Genomic DNA, 22,547 nt, shown 5'->3' on the forward strand with positions numbered 1-22,547 from the left:
GTTTTAACTTGAGTTTTCTAAATACAAGAGAAATATTAATATGAAGGCCATTCTTCTTCCCTCCCCAAACTTAATTTTAAGTGCGGATATAAGGGAAAAAATTTATCTGGGTAATAGAGGCTGACAGCTAAATATCTATGGTGATATTTTAGACAATGAGCTCACTGAAAAAATCTTATGATAAAAGGGTAAAGCTGTCTAAGACTGTGATCCTCTGGCAGTAATCCTCCTGCCTGATGGCTGCCTGCACTTTTGCTGATGTGTGAAAGGGATAAGAAGATAAGAAACAGCCCCCTAAGGAGCAGAAGTCTCACAGGATAGAAATTTGATAGCTGGTGGAGAGAAGAAAAAACTCCTAAACAATCTGAAACATTTGATTTCTATTTTGCATTAGTCCACTGTTGAGGACATTTCTACTAAAATGCATCAGGGCACTGAAGAAATAGTATCATAGTAATAGGATGTGAAATTACAGGCCAAACAGCTAGACCTGAACAAGATGAACTCTTGCCCTAATCACAGGTGAAAGCTTGCAGATCTGAGATACAAAGCTCAGGATTTGTGCAAGGTCCTCCTGGGCAGCAGGGACTGCACGTGGCCCTGAATGCTGTGGTACCCCAGCAACTGAGCTGTAGCAGAGAAAAGCAATGAGAAGCACTTGGCAGAAAAAGCAGGGAAGCAGCAGGCATTTTCCAAGAAACTCTTTCCCTTCCCCCCAAATCACCACATCATGTCTAAAATGGAGGGGGATGGCACCCCACAGAGCACCTCTGGTTTTTTATCATCTATGGTTCAGTACAGAAGGGCACAGGCCAAAAATGACACTCATCACTAAGCCAAACACACTAGCTCAGTTATAACTCCATGAGTAATATTTTTCAATCTTTAAGCTTTTGTTCTTTGTGCTTTGAAGCTTTTTGCATACCTAAGATATGTAGTAGAAGTTGGAGATGCTTAGAGCTGTGATTTTCAGTAAGCAAAAGTGACAAAGACTTGATGGCAGAGCGTGTGCTTTTGCTCAAGAGAGAAGCCTGATGTCAGTGCTGTGTGAGTGCTTCTCCTGGCACGGGGAATGAGGGGGGCAGGAAGGATCCACCATGGACAGCACCAGCAGCAGTGACCCATCAGTCACCGGAAAAGGAATGGCAATGGGGTAATACCAAAGAAACCAACTGCAAAAGCACACTGAAAGAAAATTCCAGTGGAACAGCAGGAGGGTTTCTAAGCCTTTTCAGTGCTCTGCACATTTAGGTGGCGCAAAGCCTCTTTATGGCACCCTTGCCTGCTATTGCCTCAGTACTGAACCAATAGCTAAAACTAATAGCCACTGGTTTTGGCTGGGGCAGAGTTAGTTTTCTTCCTGCTACCTGGTACAGTGCTGCATTTTGGATTCCAAAGTATGAGAGTTATGTTAGCAACACCTGATGTTGCAATTGTTGCTAAGTAGTGCATGACACTGCTGAACTTACAGTAAAACCCACCTGAGTGCTAGGTACTGACACCTCCAAGTTAAAATCTGAAACTTCATCTACTTGCTCTACCATCAAGTCTTTATGTCACTTTTACTTATTGAAAATCACAGCTCCAAGCATCTCCAACTTCTACTACATGTCTTAGGTATGTAAAAAGCTTCAAAGCATAAAGAACAAAAGATTAAAGATTGAAAAATATTACAACCATATGGTGATTTGTTTTTTAACTAAGTAACATTTTTTCCAGAAGGATTTTGTTTTGGTGAAGCTTTTTTTCCCAGTGCTTCGGTTTCCACATCCATTCTTGAAGGATAGCAATTATTTGCCAGGTCCTAGAGACCCTTCAAACCATAGATTTCCCACGGAAAGTATTATACATGGAACTGGTAAGGCTGGAAGGAATCACTGGAGGGGTCACCTGGTCCAACCTCCCTGCTGAAGCAGAATCATCACAGCACAGGATTGCCTCCAGCTGGTTCTCTTGCTCGCTCTGACAGAACATGTGAGCTCCACAACTCTCTGTAACAGCCTGAAGTGTGTGTGTGTGAAATGGTGTAGTATCCTGCTCCAGAATGATGACTCACCGCTTTTTCCTATCTTAATTTTTGGCTGCTTTTTGGCACTCCTCTACATCTTCTCTGAGTCTGTTACCTTCCCTACTTGTCCTTATTTTTCATTCTAAATCTTATAACCACACACAGTTCTGCACTTTTAAAATGTCTTTGCTAATGAATTTTTCCCCCACCATCAGTATGAAAAATCTTCTAAAATGAAACTTCCATTCTGCCTTTATTCTTCTTGCACTGTGACCTTCCATTTCTGCAAAATCCATGCTGAGCTGAGCTCTCCAGCTCTCCTGAGGCCCTTGTTCAGCCATGCTTTGGGTGGCAACTGGAGGAACCATAGGGAAGGATATTTAGACACAAACCTCCTGCATGAGTTACTGTAGTTTGTCAAGGTTCCTTTAGGATGTAGACATGTACACAAGAATCAATCCAAAGACCATTAAGTGCAGTAGGCCCTGGAGAAGTGACATAATCATTTTGTATGTAACTCCATAAAGGTAGTTTCTGAGAAGTTTATTCCATAAAAATATGATGGCTTTATAAAGCAATAGCATTCTTTAATTCTGCTTTAGTAATTCCTTAGCTGATGAGGGTTGTTATTCCTAAGATCCTAAGCATCACTAACACATAATGTAACAACATCTTAATTTCCCAGCTGATGATCTCAGAGCCTGCATTGCTCCTATCAACAAAGCCCTGTCACTGGAATTTCTCCCAATATCTTGCTCAGTTGCTGGTATTGAACATTCCACTCAAATCTCAAGCTAACCTCAGAGCTGCCAAAATGTATTTGACAGTTACTGTTGATGGCTACATTGTCAGGAGCTTGCAGCAAGTCAAGCAATATCATAATTAAGTGCCATTTCTTTTGACTGCTACTGTTTTAACCAGGGCACGTTTATGGATTTTTATTTTTTTTTTTTTTTCCAAAAATGTGGTGAGAGCAGTGACAGAAAAACCACAAAAGATGATTGTTAATGACTTGAAACATATTTTGCTTTTCATACACCTAAACAGAAAAGTGATGTTCTGCCTGGAGGGCTCTGGAGGGTGAGGACTCAGAGGGTAAGGACAAGGGCTTAGTCAGATGCAGAAAGATGTGACAAGGGACACTGTGTTCCCACTGAAGGACTTCAGTTTCTGAACAAGACTCTGCAGGCACAGGACTATGTATTTAGGCATTGTCTTCTTTTTGTTCCAAGCCTCAACTTCCCACAAGCCAGCACTCAGGGATGGATGTGACAAAAGGAGAGAGACTGACAGAGTGTCCTTAACACAGAGCAGAGCGCCAGTCTGCGCTCCCCTTGAAGCCACCTCCACTCACAGCTCCCAGCTATGTGCAGGATTGAAGGACTGGATACCTTTATGCACTTCTGCTGATTTTCCCTGCCTACTCCATGAGCCAGTGGAACTTTGAGACAGAGATGTGGCTTGGTGTGCTCTGTCCCTCACCTTGTCACAAAACCTCCCCTTCACTCATGTCCCCAGCACAGAAAGTGCACGTTTGCTCACCACGAGGATTACAGCACTCAAGTCTAGGTGGACAAATGATCAGAAGGAAAACCAGACTGTGCTGGCAGAGAGAGAAAAGTAAATATGGTGACTGTAAGCAGCTACACTCTTCCTTTAACCATCCAGTCTTTTTGTCAGCGTGAAAGATAACACCCAGTTGCTCACAGTGAGCCATGGCAGGTGCTCAGAGGCTCCTAATGCAAGCAGCAGTGTTAAGAGTGCCAGAGTGAAGCCCCAGCCCCCAGAATGTCTAGCAGGGCGCTCCCAGCACTCACCCACGTGGAGGGATCTGCTCCATGAGCTTGGCAGTGGCTGCAGGCTGGCAGCAGCTGCCAGAGCTGAGCTGCTCAGACGCCAGCTTGTCTGGGTGTGTGACTGCTGGGACTGCTGTCTGTGAGCCTCAGCCCAGCCCTGTGCCTCAGAAGGACTGAAGGAAGGCGTTTCAATCTGTAGCAACTGGCATATTGCATGACATCAATAATGCACCCTAACTGTGCTCCCAGTTAAAAGAACGCTCTTACAGTGCTTGAGAACACAAGAACTACTCATTCTTGTACTCTGCTTCCTGCCCTCCCAACTGATATATATGAAACCCAATATCTAGTCCAATCTCTTTGTATTAATGTATTTTGGTGGATTTTAAACACGTGCAAATTGCAGCTCAAAGGGATGCAAACACATGTTTAAAGGCAAGCAGGTATATCTACAAGCTATGTAAACCTTGTACTATCCTTCAAGAGAACACAAACTTTGTCCACTCTCTCCTTTACTAAAAATACAAGTTTTTAACTAATAACATTTAAATTTCAAATTTTTTTTTCAAGAATGAAGCACAGTAATTGTCAGAAAAAATCCATAAACTTGCCACATCAAAAGGATGCATGGTTATACGAAACCATAGAGTGTAACAAAATTTCTTAAAATCTACAGAATAATAAGAAATTAAACACAGCAATAGGAAAAGTATTTTCAGAATGACACACATAATGACTTTAAAGCTAAAAGTGACTTAAAAATAAAATAAAAACCAAAAAACACCCCCCCCCCCCCCCAAAACAAAATAAAAAACCCCAACAAATCATCTCTGACCCTGAGGAGGTTATTGAGAAGATGAAGCCAGCAGTGCAGGGCAGAAGGAAAAAACAAGACAATAAATGAGACAAGTTTCCCACTGGGTGTGAGGCAGAACCTCCATGAGGAGAGCTAGGTGGTGGGCCAGGCTGTCCAGTGAGCCCTTGTCGTGTCCATTCCTGGCATCACAGAACATCCTGAGCTGCAAAGGACCCACAAGGATCACTGAGTCCATCTCCTGGCCCTGCACAGAGCAGCCCCAAGGCCCACACCAAGTGCCTGAAAGCATTCTCCAAATGCTTCTTGAACTCGGCCAGCCTTGGAGCTGTGACCACTGCCCTGGCGAGCCTGTTCCAGTATCCAATCACACTCTGGGTGAAGAACCTTCTCCTGATATCCAAAATAAACCTCCCCTGACACAACTGCAGGCCGCTCCCTCGGCTCCTGTCAGTGTCAGCACAGAGCAGAGATCAGTGCCTGCCCCTCCTCTTCCCCTCAGGAGGAAGATGTGACTGCAGTGAGGCTTTTCCCCTCAGTCTCCTCCTCTCCAGGCTGAGCTGACCAAGGCACCTCAGCCTCTCCTCACACAGCTTCCTCTCAAGGCCCTTTACCATATTCACTGTTCTCCTTTGGACACTCTCCAACAGTTTTATGTCTCTTTCAGACTGTGGTGCCCAAATCTGCACACATCACACCAGGGCAGAGCAGAGCAGGACAATCACTGGAGGCTTTTGGCACTCAACCAGTTGACTGTGGAGCTCCTGAATTATTTTCTGACTGCATGAAAGGGAGCAGCTTTACACAGTCACTCTATGGCAAGCTGAAGGACAGATTACACCAATGTCAAACCTTTTCAACAAAAGCCTGTCTGGTGGCACCAGTAATAAACATTTCTCCACAGAATGCCTGGGTGGGTCTTACAAGCCAGAAGCTGTCATACACAACAGTGATTCCAACAGCACAGGGCAGCTTCTGATGTGCTTTGTAACATTTCTAGTCATGATTTTTATCTAAAAAACTGCAAATGGAAATACTGTGCCAGAAGCAAGCACTACATCTGGTTCATCACAACGTTTTAGCACAAAGCTCACTTCGCCAAGCAGTAATGGCCAAGTGTTTTCTGACTCATGCTTTACACAACAGCCCTTTCTGCATCCCTCAGCCTCACATCTTTTAAAAACACTCACTTTACTTTCTGTGGCAGTCATGATGGACAGCTCATAGCTAGAGGTCCTGCGCCTTTTACAAACACTGCTGAAACACCACAGCTCTGAGTACAGCTTAGTGAAAAGAGTAAGCAGACTTGAAGAGGCTGAAGAGAACAACTCAAACAAAAGCAGCTGAACGGCAATAGCTTGGCCTACTTGGGCTTGCCTGCGACCCATTTTCTCTCCTGCCTGGGTGAGACACATTTTGAAGATCTCGGGTAGCACTGAGAGACTGAGGGCAGGCTGGCGGTGAGGCAGGAGGCAGCAGCTGCTCACTGCCCTGGAAGCAACAGGGGAAAGAACACCAAAGAAAAGACTGGGCAGAACGTGCTGCTTCCAGGCCCAAGCTGTGGACAACATGTGAGAGTTCACGGAGATGTCTTTATGGTTGCAACTGAAATTCCACACCAAAAGGCTTCCCTGCTGGCCAACCCGGTGCCTCTGGCTCTAAGGCGTTGTCCTCTCCCCTACATCTGAAGTTACTCATTTTAAAATGAGTTACCTTCATGTTTTCCTGCTGGATATAGCTTTAGATAGTTATGTCATCAATTCAGGAAAAAACCAGTTTGCAAAATTATCAAGAAAGCATTTAGGTAAAATCTCTGAACATCTTAACTGTCTTTGAGGTTCTTCTTTGCTGTCAAAAAAGAAAAGGAAAACAAAAGCCAAAGGAAACATATTGCAATTCCACGTTGCTCTTCATAAATCCTCTTTGACAGCTCCTATCTGTTTTGCCTCTCTGAGCAGGACCAGAGAGGAGATTCCTTCACATGACCCCTTTCTATTCATCATCCTAGGGGTATACATCTTATATCAACTCCAAGAAACAATCACAAAACAACATGATTCTTCAAGTTGCCTATATATCGCTACCATCAATTTCATTTTTAACAATATTGTCAGAGCATGCAGAGGTGATATGCAAAGGTGGTAGCTGTGAACTAAGATAAATGAACTTAATAATATGTTCCTAAGTTAAAGATTAACAGATTCCTCAGGTGCTAGCAATAAATGAGACATGCAGTCTCAGCTGAGAGATCTTTTCCTCTAAACCAGTTTTGTTTATGTAAGTGATATATATCAGAAATATGTATGTGTTTATACTATGTTAATAGTATGGGAACCCTGTTCAAGAACCTTCCAGACTGACATTCCTCAACTCACAATTCTTCTCACTTGCAGCTTTTATTAAATCTTACTGGGTATTTCCAACTTGTTTACACTCATTTTTGAATTTGAAACACTTAAGAAGTGATTTTTTATGGATTAATCTGTGAAATCCACCTGTGAGGAGTCTTGCACAAAGTAAATCAAGAATTGCTAGAAACAGTGGGACTTATTCTGCTCCACTTTGCAATATGCAAGAAAATTTAAGAGTCATAACAGAGTAGAAACACAAGAACTGTCATTCAGCTGTGAGCTGTCCTCTTACATTTTTTCTCAAATGGCTCTTATTGAACCAAAAATCTATTTCCAGGTACTCTTGACTGGCACAAGGAAGATCAAATGTTCCAATAATGCAGAATTAGATCTTATAAAATACAGACAAGAGAATCAACTCCCACCTACATGTTCCAATAGGCAAAGCCTTCATGGATCATGCCTGTTGGGAAACAAAAGATTTCAGCTCACCAAGAGTATTTTCACAAATGCAACTGCACTATTTGCCTGAAGGACATATTTTCCCAGGCAGAGGCTTGTTAATCCTCTAACCAGACATTTTGCAAGGAATCAGAAATGCTGTCCAGGATGCCCTCTGAATACATGGTGTTTCTATGCCCACCTGTTTCCTGCTCCATGTTTTACTGTTATCTGTCTCACAATGGAATTATGTACTAAATCATTCCTGTCCTAAACCTTTTTGTTTGTTTTTAACTTTTTGACAAAAACAGCATCATACTCCAGATATTCTGAAATCAGCCTAAAGTTGTACAACTTTATGAACCAAACTATGTCCTGCAATGATTTCTGACCTGTGTTAGTTGAATTTACAGAGAGAACCAGCACTGACATCTCCATCAAATGCTGGGGATTTCTCCAAATTTATCCAGTCATTGAAGCAATTTATGGGATGCTGACCTTCAGTAAGTGACTGTGTTAAAGTGTGTATTTTTGCTTCAGTGGATTCAAAACCATAAGGCAATACTTTAGGGGTAACTCTTGCAGTACATTTGTAGCTTACCACAAGATTTAGCACATTTTTTTAATAAAGACCAGTATGAATGCTTAAAAAAAGATATCCAAGACCTATTTATGGTAACCGGGGCCAAATTGTTGAAAAGAACCCCAATTATTTTTAGTAGAATAATTTTATGAAACTGAGAACAGTTTACTCCAAAAGTTCTGTGACCTGCATGGAGAGGAGTTAATGGCTGATTCTTCGCACTGAAGTCCTTCTCAAAGAAAAAAAAAAAAGCTTTAAGTAGTTGAGAAAGATACAGCGATTTTTCAATAGAGTCCTTAACTTTTATTCAGTGGATAAAAGCTAAACAAACTCCAGTGAAGGCTATCATCATTTCCCTACCAGGCAGAGAACAGTCACAACACAGAAGCAGAAAAGGAACTCTGGAAATGCTTCTGAAGGAATCCCTGAAAAATTCATTTGCAAACCTTTACAACTAACATCCAATAGCACAAAGACATGTGAAACACTCTCCAGATGCAAGATCAAAATTTACCCTGGATCAAACCTTACCCTTTTACACTTTCTAGCTTGGTGTTTGGCTCAGTACCAGGCATCTTTTTCAGAGTGCTTGGGAAAGGAAATAGAGCAGTGAAATCATCCTCCCATCAGGGTGTTTTGAAAGCCTGTGTAAATCCTTCTGAATCCTATTGCTACCTCAACTATCTTGTTTAAGTTTGTGTGGTCTAGTGCTGCAATTGCATACACATGCTAGGATTTTCCCCAAAGCTCCCACAATGGTTAAAGAAAATTCAGATCTTGTTAATTAATCTTTAATATGAAATGGGTTGAAATTGACAGAACAAGTTTGTGGCTGGCTAGGTACAAGTGATATAAAGCCCTCTCCCATGAATAATGGAGCAGAAACATCTGAGATAAAGGAAGTCTCAAAGTTTAAATATCTGTCTAGAGACATTTGGGTCTGCTGCTTTTTTTTTCTTTTAAATTACACTTCCAAAGCCTAAGAATAAACATTTTCAGATTCCAATTAAGAAGACACATATAAGCATTCCTGTACATCAGGGAATTAGCTAGGGAGAGGGATGAAATGATTAAAGATAAGAAGGAAGGATTTGAAGAAATGGAGAAGACTTGATTGCTCAGTGCTTCCCACATACATGCTGGCCACTTTTTACAGTGCTGAAATGCAACAGACTTCTGCATGCATGTTTGCAACTTCAGTAAACTTCAGTGCTGCTATCAAAGAAGAGATGCTGAACAACATGCACACAAAATGGACAACCATTACTTTGTCTTAAGGACTGACGGGAGCTACCCAACATGGGCTAAACTCCAGGATTTCTGCAGTAGGCATTGTCAGGTTTTTATGCAGACACACACGCCTCTGTCAGGCAGTCTTTCTCAAGTGCCCCTGTTCCTGTAAGCTAAATCTCCTCTGGCAATATTCCATGGCCAATAATTAGAGCAAGTTTAGGTGCTGAAGGAAGTAGCCAGGAAGAAAGCTCATCCCTAGTACAATCAAAACAAGCAGTAGATTTCCTGAGGAAAGTCAGTGGTCCAAAAAGCCACTGGGCTTTTCCAGGGGAACAAAATATTTTACTACCTGAAAGCCTCTCAGGTTTAGCAGAAACAAAATAAATGATGATGCCAAGCATCTCTCTTAGAAAATAAAAAATGCAGCTCTTCCTTTTTCTAAATAAATTCCCAAACATGGATCAAGCAGCTGATGTACACATCAGTGCTCAAGGCATGCACTGGTCCAGCATGACACCCCACTGTACCTTACTCTGCTTCTCTAACATTACTCCTGTTTCTCTCCTAAATTACAAATACCCTTGAAGGCAAAGCATCAACAAAAGTAAGCTTTGTGGGTATCCAGGAGGATATAATCTGACTTTTAATGCCTTCTAAATTGTCTTATCTGAATATGTCCTATCTGCCTAGCTTACAAAACAAAAAGACTACTTGCTTTTATTATTCACTGCTGCTCTCCAGATGAAAATGCAGGCCTCTGGAATAATGCAATGATTTATTTTGAAGTACTGTATGAACTTTATTTCAACCTTTCCAAATGAGAGCTTTGCCTAGTGTTAAAATTGCCAAATGTCTGACCAGATTTCTAATAACCATATCTGCTTTTTTATCTGTATGGAAAAATAGCATGCTTATATCTTATAACAACTAATTATAATTATTCCATTATAAACATCTTTTACAATTATCTTTCCTATTAGACCACAGAGATTCTGCTTTTAAGGAAACATTAAAAGCCCCTCATAGTTTTGAAGCTATGTATATTTATTTTTAATTCAAACCTCTGGTTTCTGTGTATTAACCTACTGTCTTTTAAAAAAGGAATTAATGAACAACTGCAAAAACTTCTAATATACGGGTTAATTCTGAAGCTTATAGAAAATATTTTTAGCTTTGCATTTAAGGATTCAATTAAATAGTTTTGCTTGATTTGCTGGATCATTTTGATATAAAAGTCATACCAGGACACAAGGACCTTTTAGGACCTATGAAGTCAACATAGCTCAGAAACTTTTTTGAGGTTAGAATTTGCTTTATTTCCTACCAATGATAACTTTTATTTCTTATATAGGTTTATTCACTACCAAAACATGGTCCCTACCCTTGTTTGTAGTATGATTCCAGTGAAAACCTACTGGCTGAAGAACTCTGTAATCTCATAAGATCTCTTCAAAGACAAGAAACAAAACCATCTGCTCCCCCCTAACAGGCACAAACTACTCCTTTCATACCCTAGAACTAGAGATTCAGCAATGCAATCAAATGCAAACAACTTTTTTTTTTTTAACAGAAGGAAATACAAGGGGTTTTACATATTCAAAAATATTCAGAAATGAAATGAGGCAAAAACCTTTGTATGTTAATCAAATAGCCAAATGCCAGCAATAGCTCTGCTATTCAGCAGCTCATAGAAGCTGCAGAGAAAGAGGGAAAAAAGTCTAAATAAATCCAATCCAAACAAATTTTTCCTCCTCAGCCAAACTGTACCCTGTTAAACCTTCTTTACTGAAATATTTCATGTCTATGGGAAACTATAAACATCACTATTAAACGAATTTATACATATATATTTATATATACGTAAAATAATGCCTTAGAATTTCTGTCTGAACCACTGAATAGTCTTACATGCTCCAAAAAATTTTCCTCTCCAGAGAAAAACACAGCACTGAAAGAAAGATTTTAGAAAATTATATCAGTGTAAAATAAAAGTACTATAAAATTATTTTTTTAGCCTAAAGTGTAGAAATTCTCACCATGCAATAAAACACAGAGCTATCTAAGTGAAGTGCCAGGTGAGGAGAACAAATGCTACACTGGGAACATTTGGCTTTTTGTTGCTATTTCTGTGATGTTAACACATTGATTAAACTTTTTTCACTAATGAGCAGCAATTATCACTAATAATCAAGTGAAATTATTTGGGAAATGCAGATAATCAATTTACCAGGTTTACCTGCAATGCATGGTAAACCACTTGAATTGTATCAAGTAGCTGTTCTCTCTGTTAATTGAAAAAAAAAAGTGAGCTCCCAATCCCTACCTCTATATTAACTGAAAAGAGGGTAAAACCTTAGTGCATATATTTTACTGAAAATTGCTCTCTACATATATGTGGAGATACTTGCTGTCTCATATCTTAATTATTTTTAACTTAACAGTTACTGCACTCAGATAAGATATGTATCTCCTTCCTGTTTTTTTTTTTTAATGCAAATCCCTTTTCCCAATTGGATACTAATTTGTATGACCTTTTCAATATTTTTTGAAGAGGAGGTTGATTAACTCGGATTGTGTCAAAATATTTGACTGAAGGAAGGACTGAATTGACTTCAGTTGTACCAACAGAAGTAAAATTCACTCTGTCTCAAAGTCTGCCCCTGCAACAGATTTTCTAGCTGCCAAGTCCAGGATTTGGTTTAGTCCCCATGCAGGTGAAAAAATTAATGGCACATGATTAATTCCTCAGTGGAGAATCCCAGGGATAAATGCCACAAGACAAGTGATTGCCATCATCCTGCTGCTACACCCCCTGAACAGACTCGGGAGGAACTCAGCTGACGAGCAGCCAAAATTCAGCCATGACTTGGGGAGCACTGCTTTATACTGAGGACTTCAGTTAAGACATTCCCCAGTCAGCTCCAATTAAGACATCATTCTGGTGGCATGAGCAGTGGCATCTGATTAGCCCACTTCTGGTACTTTAAACACAAATCACTGATTTTTCTTCTAACAGCTTACTGGGCATAAGAGAATGTAACAGAGGAAGCGAGGATTTGAGGTTATAAACAGAAAACACACACACAAAAAAAAGTTAATTATGTTCTCTGAAATTTTACTCAACTGCTGCTAATGGTAGGAGCAACCTAGACACAGTGAGTGTCCCGATCACAGCCAGGGTGAACTGTTCTCTGTTAGCTCCATTGAATGGCAGATTTTAGTACCTCTGGTGTGGGGAAATGGCTCAAGCCAACTAACAAATTAAAGATGTGCACTCTCTGGTTTTTGGAACTTTTCAGTAAGCCTTGGCAAATGCTATCTACACCAATCCTACCAACAATGCATTTGATAAAGACCACAATATTTAAAGCTCTGTGGAAGGCACAGTGACAACAGTTAGAAAGTCAGAACTAGTATTTATGTAAATTATTGTACCACAGTGGAACACTACATCTTCAGTAAAAAATAATTTAAAGCAAACAAGCCTACCACTCCTCCCAAAAAATTAAGATGTAAAACTTCAGTCAAAGCTCCAGAACTTTTTACTGCTAAGAAAAAACAAACAAGCAACAACTGGTGAAAGTATTTAGCTTTGACAGTTAAGATGAGATTTTTCAAGGAGCCTAATGAATGCTCCAGCTGCATTTTGGATTAAATTAAGTGGCTAATTTATGTTGTGCTTCTTTGTTAGCTGCTAGTGACGGGCAAGCTCAGCAGCACGGATGCAGAACAGCAGTAATGGACTTTGCATGACATGATTATTCACCAGTAAATGAGGCTGGGGACAGCCAATACTGCTGTCACTTAAAGCTGTATTAAAGTGCCTGACATGAGCAAGTTTAACTAAACACTGAGGTGGCAGCTCCCAGAGTGATCACTGGGAGTGTGTGGTTAGGAATGGCAAGATTCAAACCAAAGGAGCTCTATTCAGCAGCAGAAACTCCAAAATCAGCCAAAAGACTTTTTACAAAATTACTTATTAACTTCCTTTCAAATAATTATATATTCTCAGATGCTCCTGTGGTTTATTTCTTCCTTCACAAAGCAAACTGTTCTCCTTACTCTTTGCAAGGCTTAACAAAAGACTGAGTACAAATGTCAAAGTCAGTGTTTTCTCAGACACCTTGTTCCCAGTTACGGCTAAGACTTCCATGTTGAATAAAAAGAATTAATGATAGGAAATAAAATATGAAAGTGAAGTGCAGGCACTGTGCTTGCTCCCAGTTGATCAGATGCTTACTCAAAAACAACAAACCTGAGAGGAAAATATTGCACTCCTGCTACTACTGGATCAGTCTGCATCTTTTATTTTAGTTTGAGGTCAAGACAGATATGTATCTCTATATTTGCAGTGTCAAACCCACACTGTCTGAACAACACCTAAGACTTTGCACTATAAACTCTCAGGAGCATTGAACACATATTGTGCTTAATGTCCTGGACTCTCACTCAGGCTCCCACATGCTACATAAAGCAAATAAACAGCTAGAAGGATCTAAAACATTTGAGGAAAAGCAGCAATACGTTAGTCTTTCCACCTAAAGCTCAGTGGGTATTTGCTGAGATGCACTTGACACAGATAGAGCTTCAAGTTCAGAGAAAGCTGACTAGCAGATAAAAGGTCCTGATAACCTTCAAAGCTCTGCATTGCTGTTGAAAAATGCTCACTTCCCCCACAAGTCTCCAATGGATTAGCAGCTTTGTGGTGTGCGAGCCCTCCCCACGGCCCTTCATTATATTTCATAGTCACTTAAGCTTTTTCCTAATAAAAAGACAATGCCAAGGGTGAGATTATGAAATACCCCAAAGTTGATAACAGTTTAATTAAATGTTGCTCCCTAAAAACATTTCTGGTATGGTTCTGGCAATAAAAAGGAAAAGTGAATGTTGCAATTGCTTCCTTTGCTTTTCCCATGACACTGCCTTTCAGAGCATGCTGCAGAAGGTCTGGTTCCATGACATGGTTGCTAAATTCAGTTTTACACTGAGCACAAAGAATTCATTTTAACTTTGGGGTTGGTACAGAGAAGACTCTGTATGATCAGATTTTGTCTGCTGCTTTTTAATTAAAATAAGAGGGACAGGTCCTCAAAGGGAGTAAGCAAGCATAGCTCTGTTGAAATGAGTATTTTCCAAGCCTTCCCTCAAAGTCAACAGCAAAACCTTCCTATTAAATCCACACTGTGTTTTCTGTGGAGATGCACAACTCTGTACAGAGGAAGCTCATGGCACTTATAAGCAGGATTTATTCACTTAATGAAGACAATAAATGCACATTTATCTTCTGTACTTATTCTTTTGGCTGTTGCTTCATTTCTTCATACTGCAAGTAATGGTTCCAAGTGCCACAGCCTTGCTTTCACCCTACAAGTCACCTGTGATGGATAAGCAGATAAATGGTTTCCTAGTATCTTCTGTGAGATAACTTTTTCTACAGTGCTATATTTTTTATATACTATATTTTTTCCACATGTAAACCAGCTCTGATACAACTTCAGCTTGGAAATTTTACTTTGATAAGGGCTTGGGGTCAGTGCCTCATCATCTGCTGTTGTTGAAGCAGGCAATGCGTGACACGTAGCAAAACCAGAAAACATCAGCTATTTTCTGTGGAAGACATGGAGAGGAATGATTAATTTTGCATTGCCCCTTAAAACTGGACTGCTCTTACGGCTGTGAATTATATGACACAATAATTGTGTCTGTTAAAACTCCAAACATCCTTCTAGTAGACTTTCAGCACAATTATTGCTTACAACACCACAAAATGAGGATACACTTAGATTGTGTTAAATGAGTAGTACACGAGAGTACACAGGAGTTTTACCAGGCCAAACTGGATTAACCAAACCAATTTAAAAAAAGGCATAATATCACAGAAATTAAATAAAGAAAGAAGAGTTCATTTTCAAAACCAGAAATGTCAATAAAAATATGGACAAGGAGCACTTGATCACATGAAAAGCAAAATTAGTTAAATCCTAATCTGACACTTTGCCATGGTACATTTACTAGGCAGTGCACAAAGCCATGAACTCTGACTCAGACATCCCATATTACACAGAGAACAGTCAGAAAAAACATTTCTCACTTCTGCAAAAGCAGCAGCTTGCAGCAGGAGTTCGTGGCATCATAGATCTCACCACACTTGCCACTTGAACAACCTTCACTCCTCTCCTGAACCATAAGGCACATTTTACTGATGTTTCTCCCCAGACCAACACTCATTTTCTGACTCAGCTGCAGCACTTACTGATTTGTCTCCTCAGCAAAACTCTTGGCTTCACTTTTACCCTGAAAACCATCATTCCCAGACCTGGCAACAGGAAACAACCCCTTTTCCTCAACAGCAACAGAATCACAGTGTTCCATAGGATCACTGCTGCCTTTTCCAGCTGATTACGCTGCCTCCTAACCAACAACTGAAGGGGTTTCTTTTCTTGAAGAGGCACTGGACTTTCCCCTGTTTTTAACTTTACCTTTCCTGCCTACATCAGCTTCTGTCTTAAATGATCTGGCATAAAAACACGGGTCAACAGGAGGGCTGACAGCATTTTACAACCCTGATCCGTGGCGCTCCATGCTGAGCAAACAGCACTGGGAAGCAATCCAGCAGACAAGAGTGTTTTTCAGACACTACTTGTCTCCTCCCTAAAAAGCTGCAATTTAGCAGTAGGTGCAGAAAGGCACAGCAGCAAAGAGAAGGGCTCAGACACTTCATACACTGTGTTTTGGACAATAGAACATTATTTCTTCATTGTATTCATAACAAATGCTCTTGAAAACACCGAGTGAAACACTAACAGCTAAACATAAATGGTGTTTGATTATTTTATAAAGGTACCCCTGTGGTTTTGGACACAGCTTCAGTTGTTTATTTACCTCTACATAAGACAGACTAGGCAGAACAGACACTGATGTGTGTGGCAAGTGGGTGAGCAGCTCAGCTCAGCTCCTGAGCACAGCACTTGTGCCTCTTCAGGCAGGTGGAGGAATACTGGCACTGCTGCCAAAGCAGTTCTCTCTCACACACAGACTTGGTTTTCTCTAGTAATGGGCTCCTCCATCTCAGGAGCTGAGAACATCTAATTCAGTGACATTAAACTAATGAACTGCATAACTCCTTACCTGTGTGGTACTTTGGATTTTTAGAGCAGTAACAAACTTATTAACGAAGAATGATTAAATTTACAGTAAGAAACCATTTTTCTCTGTAATACTTCCTAGTAGTAAACAACCTGAAGTGGTTCCTTTCTGCTTTCTGTTCCAAAAAAAAAAAACCAAACCCAAGATGCAGGGCACCCAGAACATGATGGTTCACATTAACAGCATTCTTAAGGAAAGCAACATTAATTTCATACATTGCTATAAATGTGCCTGGACAAAATGGGATGGATCATTACACAACACATGATTAGATCAGTAAGTTAGATTGGAACAAAGTAGGAGTTGTGTGATTGTGCATAACAAATGGGAAAAAAAAGTTACTTTAGTTAAATGCATGTGTACATGCTTTAGTGAAAACAGAAAACTAGAAAAGATTACAGAAATAAAGGAGGAAACTATACACTGGATAGTTGGTTTAGGTATTCACACAGACAAAAGGAATTTGGGAGATCAGTAATCTTCCATTTACAACTATTCAGTTGTATTTTTGTTCATGAAACTTTGAATTTTAGAACTGATTCCTCTGACATTTTCTGTCATGAATGAAGATTTATTTTATCTTATACAGTAATGCATTTATAGATTTAACCACTTAACATTTTTTCATAAAATATGGAGGCATTTGTTGGCATTTATCTTTCAATCCCCCATAGTGTAAAAGATCTTTGACAGATGCAATGATAAAAAAGATGTCAATGCCAGATTACATAAAGAAATCACAATAACATTATTTCTTGGGAATTATTATTAGAACTGTAAGTTAGCAACCTTTGCGGCACCTGGGATACAAAAATATGGTTTTCATATATTTTTTAATCACTTATATTCATTTCAGATACAATTCTGTCAGCTTGTAAATGAAAATTATTATGTCATCTGAAATTACTTTTATTCACTAACTATACAAACAGTTTCAAATCAGTTCGCAAGCACAAATGTTATCACACTGCACAAGAGAAATCTCACATTAATATCCAGGAGCGCAGCAGAACCAAATTTTTCAAAAACATAGATCTCTTCCCGGTTAAGAAAGCAAAATTATGGTCAGAATTGTCTGTTTCTTGCCATCACTCTTTCAGTGAATTCATGCCCCCCTGCATGTTCTCACCTGTGCTCCAGTACCAGCTCACCTTTCCATGAAATCAGGTGGGGTCACAGCTCTGCAGGGCAACTCTGGCCCCTGACAGATCCCTCTGGGCTGGTCCCAGCTAAACGGCTCAGGTATGATCAAAGATGGCAGAGTTACTTTACCAGATATTTCTAACAAATTGCAGGACAAAAAAAAAATCAAAGAAATACCAGAAGCACCAGACCTAACAAACAATGTTGTTGTTAAAAGCACAAAAGGTTACCTTTGGTTTCCAAAATGGAAAGATCTTGTGAGATTTTTTTTTTCTGTTTGGCTAAATAAAAATCACACACAGTTGCATTCAGGCTTCTTAGTGAATAAAAGAACTCAATGCATAATCATTTGTTGAAGAAAATTAAAAACAAAGTTAATGAAAATTATGATGCCATTTTATATTTAAGTCAGATGATGGAAAGAAGTATCAATATTTGCACTTCCTCTCTTACTTACTACAAAGATAAGTAAGAGGGGAAAGTAAAAATGGTATCTACAGAGGCATTTTAATTATTTTAAAGTTATTAAACTTTCACAGAGTTCATGTATTTGGAATATATAATGCAGCTGAATCAATTTAAATATAGACAATATTAGAAAGGAAAACAGCATAAGAGCAGTCAAAACCCCCTTTGCATAGATTTTCAAAACTGAGGGTGGGAGTCAGTCCTGACTGTTAATCCATTTTCATGTTCATGCTCCTCCTTCAGGTTATTTCAAAAGTACATGTTAATAAAAGCACTTATGGAACCAAGTGTGTTTAAGTTGTTTAGTTAAAGGCAGGCCTTATTTTGATGGCATTCTCTGAAGTCTGTAACTCTTTCACGAAGGCTCTTTGAAGAGGGGCTGCATTATGGGAGCTGTACCAAACAAGATTGTTAAACTGCTTTGTACATCTTTGTGGCCATTAGAAATCTCAATACTTCCAGTTGTTCCTTTATGTTTTTGCCTAAATACAGAATTTAACGTGAAACCAGGTACTAGGTGAGAAACTCACAATATCACAAACATACAGTAAATAAGCAAAGGTGTCTAGAATAGAATAAACTCCTGACCTTTCAGCTGTGGTGATATGAGCCAAAACAATGGACTGCAGCCCATTACTTTTAGAACTTGCTTTTGCATAAAGGCAATAAAATACTGTACTGTAGGCCGGAATAATTACAAAGCTGCAGAGGGAAGTTTAGTTTAGAGTTATATCACATACTTTTTTCTAGCAGTAAAATGACATAAACAAATAAGGACTAGTATAGCTTTGACGGGACAAGAAAAATAGGACAATCAAAACTAAGACTAAATTCTTTTTTCCCTACCCAGAGCACAGCATTGTAAATAAGCAGAGAATTGAGTATCAATAAACAATTATTTGTCTGAATCACAAAATATCAAGTAGCAGAAAATGCACTATTCCCGAGTATTTCCAGAAAAATAACAAATTGAGCCATTTTATCTAGATATAGGGAAAATCTTTTACCACTAGAACAGTCAAGCACTGGAACAGGTTGCCTGGGGAAGTCGTGCAGTCCTAGGTTTTTAAGATTAATCTCGATAAAGTCCTGAGCAGCCTGGTGGCACCTGAGTTGACCCTGCTTTGAGCCTCAGGTTAGAGACCTTCAGGTTCCACCCTGAATCATGCAGGAGTTCTGGGACATCGATTTTACAAATACTTTTTAAGTAAGAACGTAACTCACAGGAACATCAACTACTGCTCTAGAGGACAAAAATTACAGATAACAGGGAACATAAATAAAAAAGTACATGTGGGAGCATGATAAGTGGCATGAAGCCAAATAAAATTTTAAAAAATTGAATTAGCACCTCCTTAAAGGTAAAAAGGCAACAACTATTCAGTAATACTCACAGATAAAAGACTGGAGGAAAGAATTAGAGAAAAGAGATTTGTATGCTAGTAAGTAATCTATTCTAGACCAAGAACCACTTCAAATATATTGCACAGAGAGGCCAGTGCATGAAGACAGAGACAGCAAAGAGGGAAGGGATACTCTAAATGATTCTAACAAGTCTGTAGCTCCTTGCATTGCAGGGGCTGCACAATTAACTAAAAGACAGTTGGGAGACAAACATGAGGTTGGCAAAAAAAACCTCTGAATAAATCGAAAGCTCTCATTTATTACTGAATTATAAAAGAGGTTCTAAGCTCTACATAAAGGAAATAAAGAGTTCTGAATAATAGATGCAGGTGTTCATATATGGCCTGATGAATAATTCAGAAAATTTAACATTACAGACTTTTTAAAGCGAAAAAAGATAACATTGACATCAGAAGTAATGGTGATACCAAAATAAGCAGGGAGTGAGAGATGGCTGCAGAGCTGTGACAAGCAGTGGAAGAGGAAAGGAAAACACCCAGAGGAAGTAAAGAGCCAAAAAGCTGTTCTTAAGAACAGTGACAGAGTAATGACAGGGAGAGACAGACTCCTTTGAAGAGCAGAAGACTCTGCAAGCAGGTTCATCAGCACAGCTGTGCTACCAACATGAGCATCCACATTTTTTATAACACTGACAGCAAAAAAGGAAGGATAAGATGAAAGTATCAAAGTGACTGAGCAAGCAATAAAGATGACAAAATTGTAAATTAAATGACTGACAGTACACATCTTGGCACCATAAAATGAAGAGTAGGGAATGGGAGAAAAAGTCATGGGGGTATTATGGGAAGATAATACCCTGACAAGTGAATCATATACTGCTAGTTTCATGAATTTTTATTAGCATGCTCTATTAAGAGGAAAAAACTCTACAAATTTAAATTGAAGAAAGATTTAGGGAAATGGAACATATTTTGGGGATTGGGGAGGCAGAGAATGGGCTTCTCAAAAAGCGAACGGTTTTCCCACCATGTTTGTCACAGTTCGGAATGGAACAGACTGTGTCCCATTTTTGCTAAACTAGCATCACCAGAACCAGGAATACAGGCTGGACATCCAGGAAGGTGTCTGGAGCACATTTCAATTCTGAATTCAGAAGGCATTTGCCACAGCCAGAGTTATACCTGCAGACTTTTAGGCGATTCTGAATTTTCTTTGCACAAGGACTGTTGGACTTTCCCTGAGTGTGGCTGAGCAGATTGTTTACCAAACTGATTTGTGGCCTACAGATGCTAAACCCCATCCACAAAGGTGTTGAGGCAATGAAACCATCAAAACAGCTGACACATGGATACTAACACACCTTAAAAGGTATAAGAAAATACAAATCACTTGAAAAAATAAGGCAATGTCATTACATTACTCACCCTTTGAGGAAACAACTCTTGACATAAAAGTTGGATAAAGCAGCATCACTGCCAAGGCATACATTTTAATTGTCTTTCAGCTGTCCTCTATCCACAACAATTTCATCAGAGTCAAATAAGAACCTTTGACCCAATACTAACAAGTAAGATATTGGCCATCCAGTGTAGTTCTCACAAATCGCCACTTGCATTCAGCAAAAAATAAATAACAGAATTTCCATATTTTCCCTGAGATTTAATTGAATATTTTCCACAGTTTTTTTAGAACAAAATTTGACTAGAACATGTGCTTAAAAGTAATTTTTTGAAAAAAACACATGAATACCTATTTCAAAGAAACAGCATAATTTAAGACAATTACATCTACTTTTTCCCTCCAGTTCACCTTTAAGTAACTTTATAGAATAAATTTAAAGGAATTTGATTTGTTCTATAGGATTTCTTGAGGATTCACTCACCTTCTCCCACCAATGGTCAGCCACCTTATTTCAAGAGAGGATTCACTACCAATTGAAAGAATGAGATGCTCTGGTACCACCTTACCTTGAAAAGAGACTCCATCAGGCAAGAGAAAATTTTAAAACATGCTAGATAGATTCACAAGAAAAAACTGTCTGAAATAAAATATTCACTTGTCTTTGTAATTTTCTCTTCATCAGTCATTAAACAAACACCCAACCAAAGCCACTTTCTTGGTTTTGACTTAAGCACATCACCTGAAGTACAGAAGCATAAAACCTTCAGGTAGCAAAATTCAGCAGAAGTCACAGTCTCACACTCTCACTGAGGCAGGTTGTTAATCTGAGTTTAGTAAAGTCTTATATTTTTATGATACACTTCCTAACAAAGCACTATGTGCAACTGTTTACAACTCAACAATTTTCAAGGTCTACCCTGTCAGCCCACTGTAATGTACAAAATCTCCAGCCCAGCTGGCTTTATATTCAGTGCAGAATATGAAGACATCCAGACTTTTCTCATCAGCAGCAAATCGTCCTTATCTTAAAAGCAAATTTAAATTATTTGAATGGGAGTAATGAGCACAGCATAGAATAAACACAGAAAATGATGTATCTGGTATTTTTCATTAATATCCCATGCATGGACGTATTATGGTGATAAATACATATTTTTGTGTTTCTAAAGCTGATTAACTGTATTTAACACTGCTGTATTCATTTTCTGAGCATTCATATTTTATGAGCTGGTAAAGTTAGTGTATATTGTGATTTCCATTTTTCAAATGCTGCATTACTTCTGGGTACAGGAGAGGGCATTATGATAATAAATGAGTAAAACTTCAGTGTGTGCATGCTGTACTCTCCATTAAAGCTAAATAGAGCAGTTTGTGATACTACTGATTTGTAGTCACTGCTGCAAACAGCAACACACTTAAACAGAGTAAGTTCATTGATCAGCAGATTTATGAAACTAACACAAAAAGAAAGTGCCCAGGAGTACATTAAATAAAAAAGAAAACAATCAGGAAGGTACAAAAGATAAAAGGTAGGGAGAAAAAGAATGGAAGTTCAAGAGAGGAACAGAGATACTACTAGTTTTGCACAATTACACCAAATTACTTGTACATACTCAATTTTGTAACTACTGTTGAGAGATTTATCCAGTTTTTGAGATTTAGGTAATTTGGAGCCAATCAGGAAAAGGACAGGCTCACTTCAAATGTCAGTCTAGTCACACACTGGATGCTGATTTCAGGTTCTGTACATTGTATTAGAAAAAACATACATGATACCAAAATATCCACTGACTTCCAT

The 22,547-nt window shown here is 39.1% G+C and overlaps 1 protein-coding gene across 7 annotated transcripts in view; it reads right to left on the reverse strand.

Moving 5' to 3' along the window:
• NRG3 (neuregulin 3) overlaps positions 1-22,547 on the reverse strand; it is a 695,884-nt gene that overhangs the window by 41,542 nt on the left and 631,795 nt on the right. The gene's annotated exons all lie outside the window — the stretch shown is intronic.

Source organism: Passer domesticus, chromosome 8, assembly GCF_036417665.1.
Source record: "Passer domesticus isolate bPasDom1 chromosome 8, bPasDom1.hap1, whole genome shotgun sequence".
In the NCBI taxonomy this organism is placed as follows: domain Eukaryota; kingdom Metazoa; phylum Chordata; class Aves; order Passeriformes; family Passeridae; genus Passer; species Passer domesticus.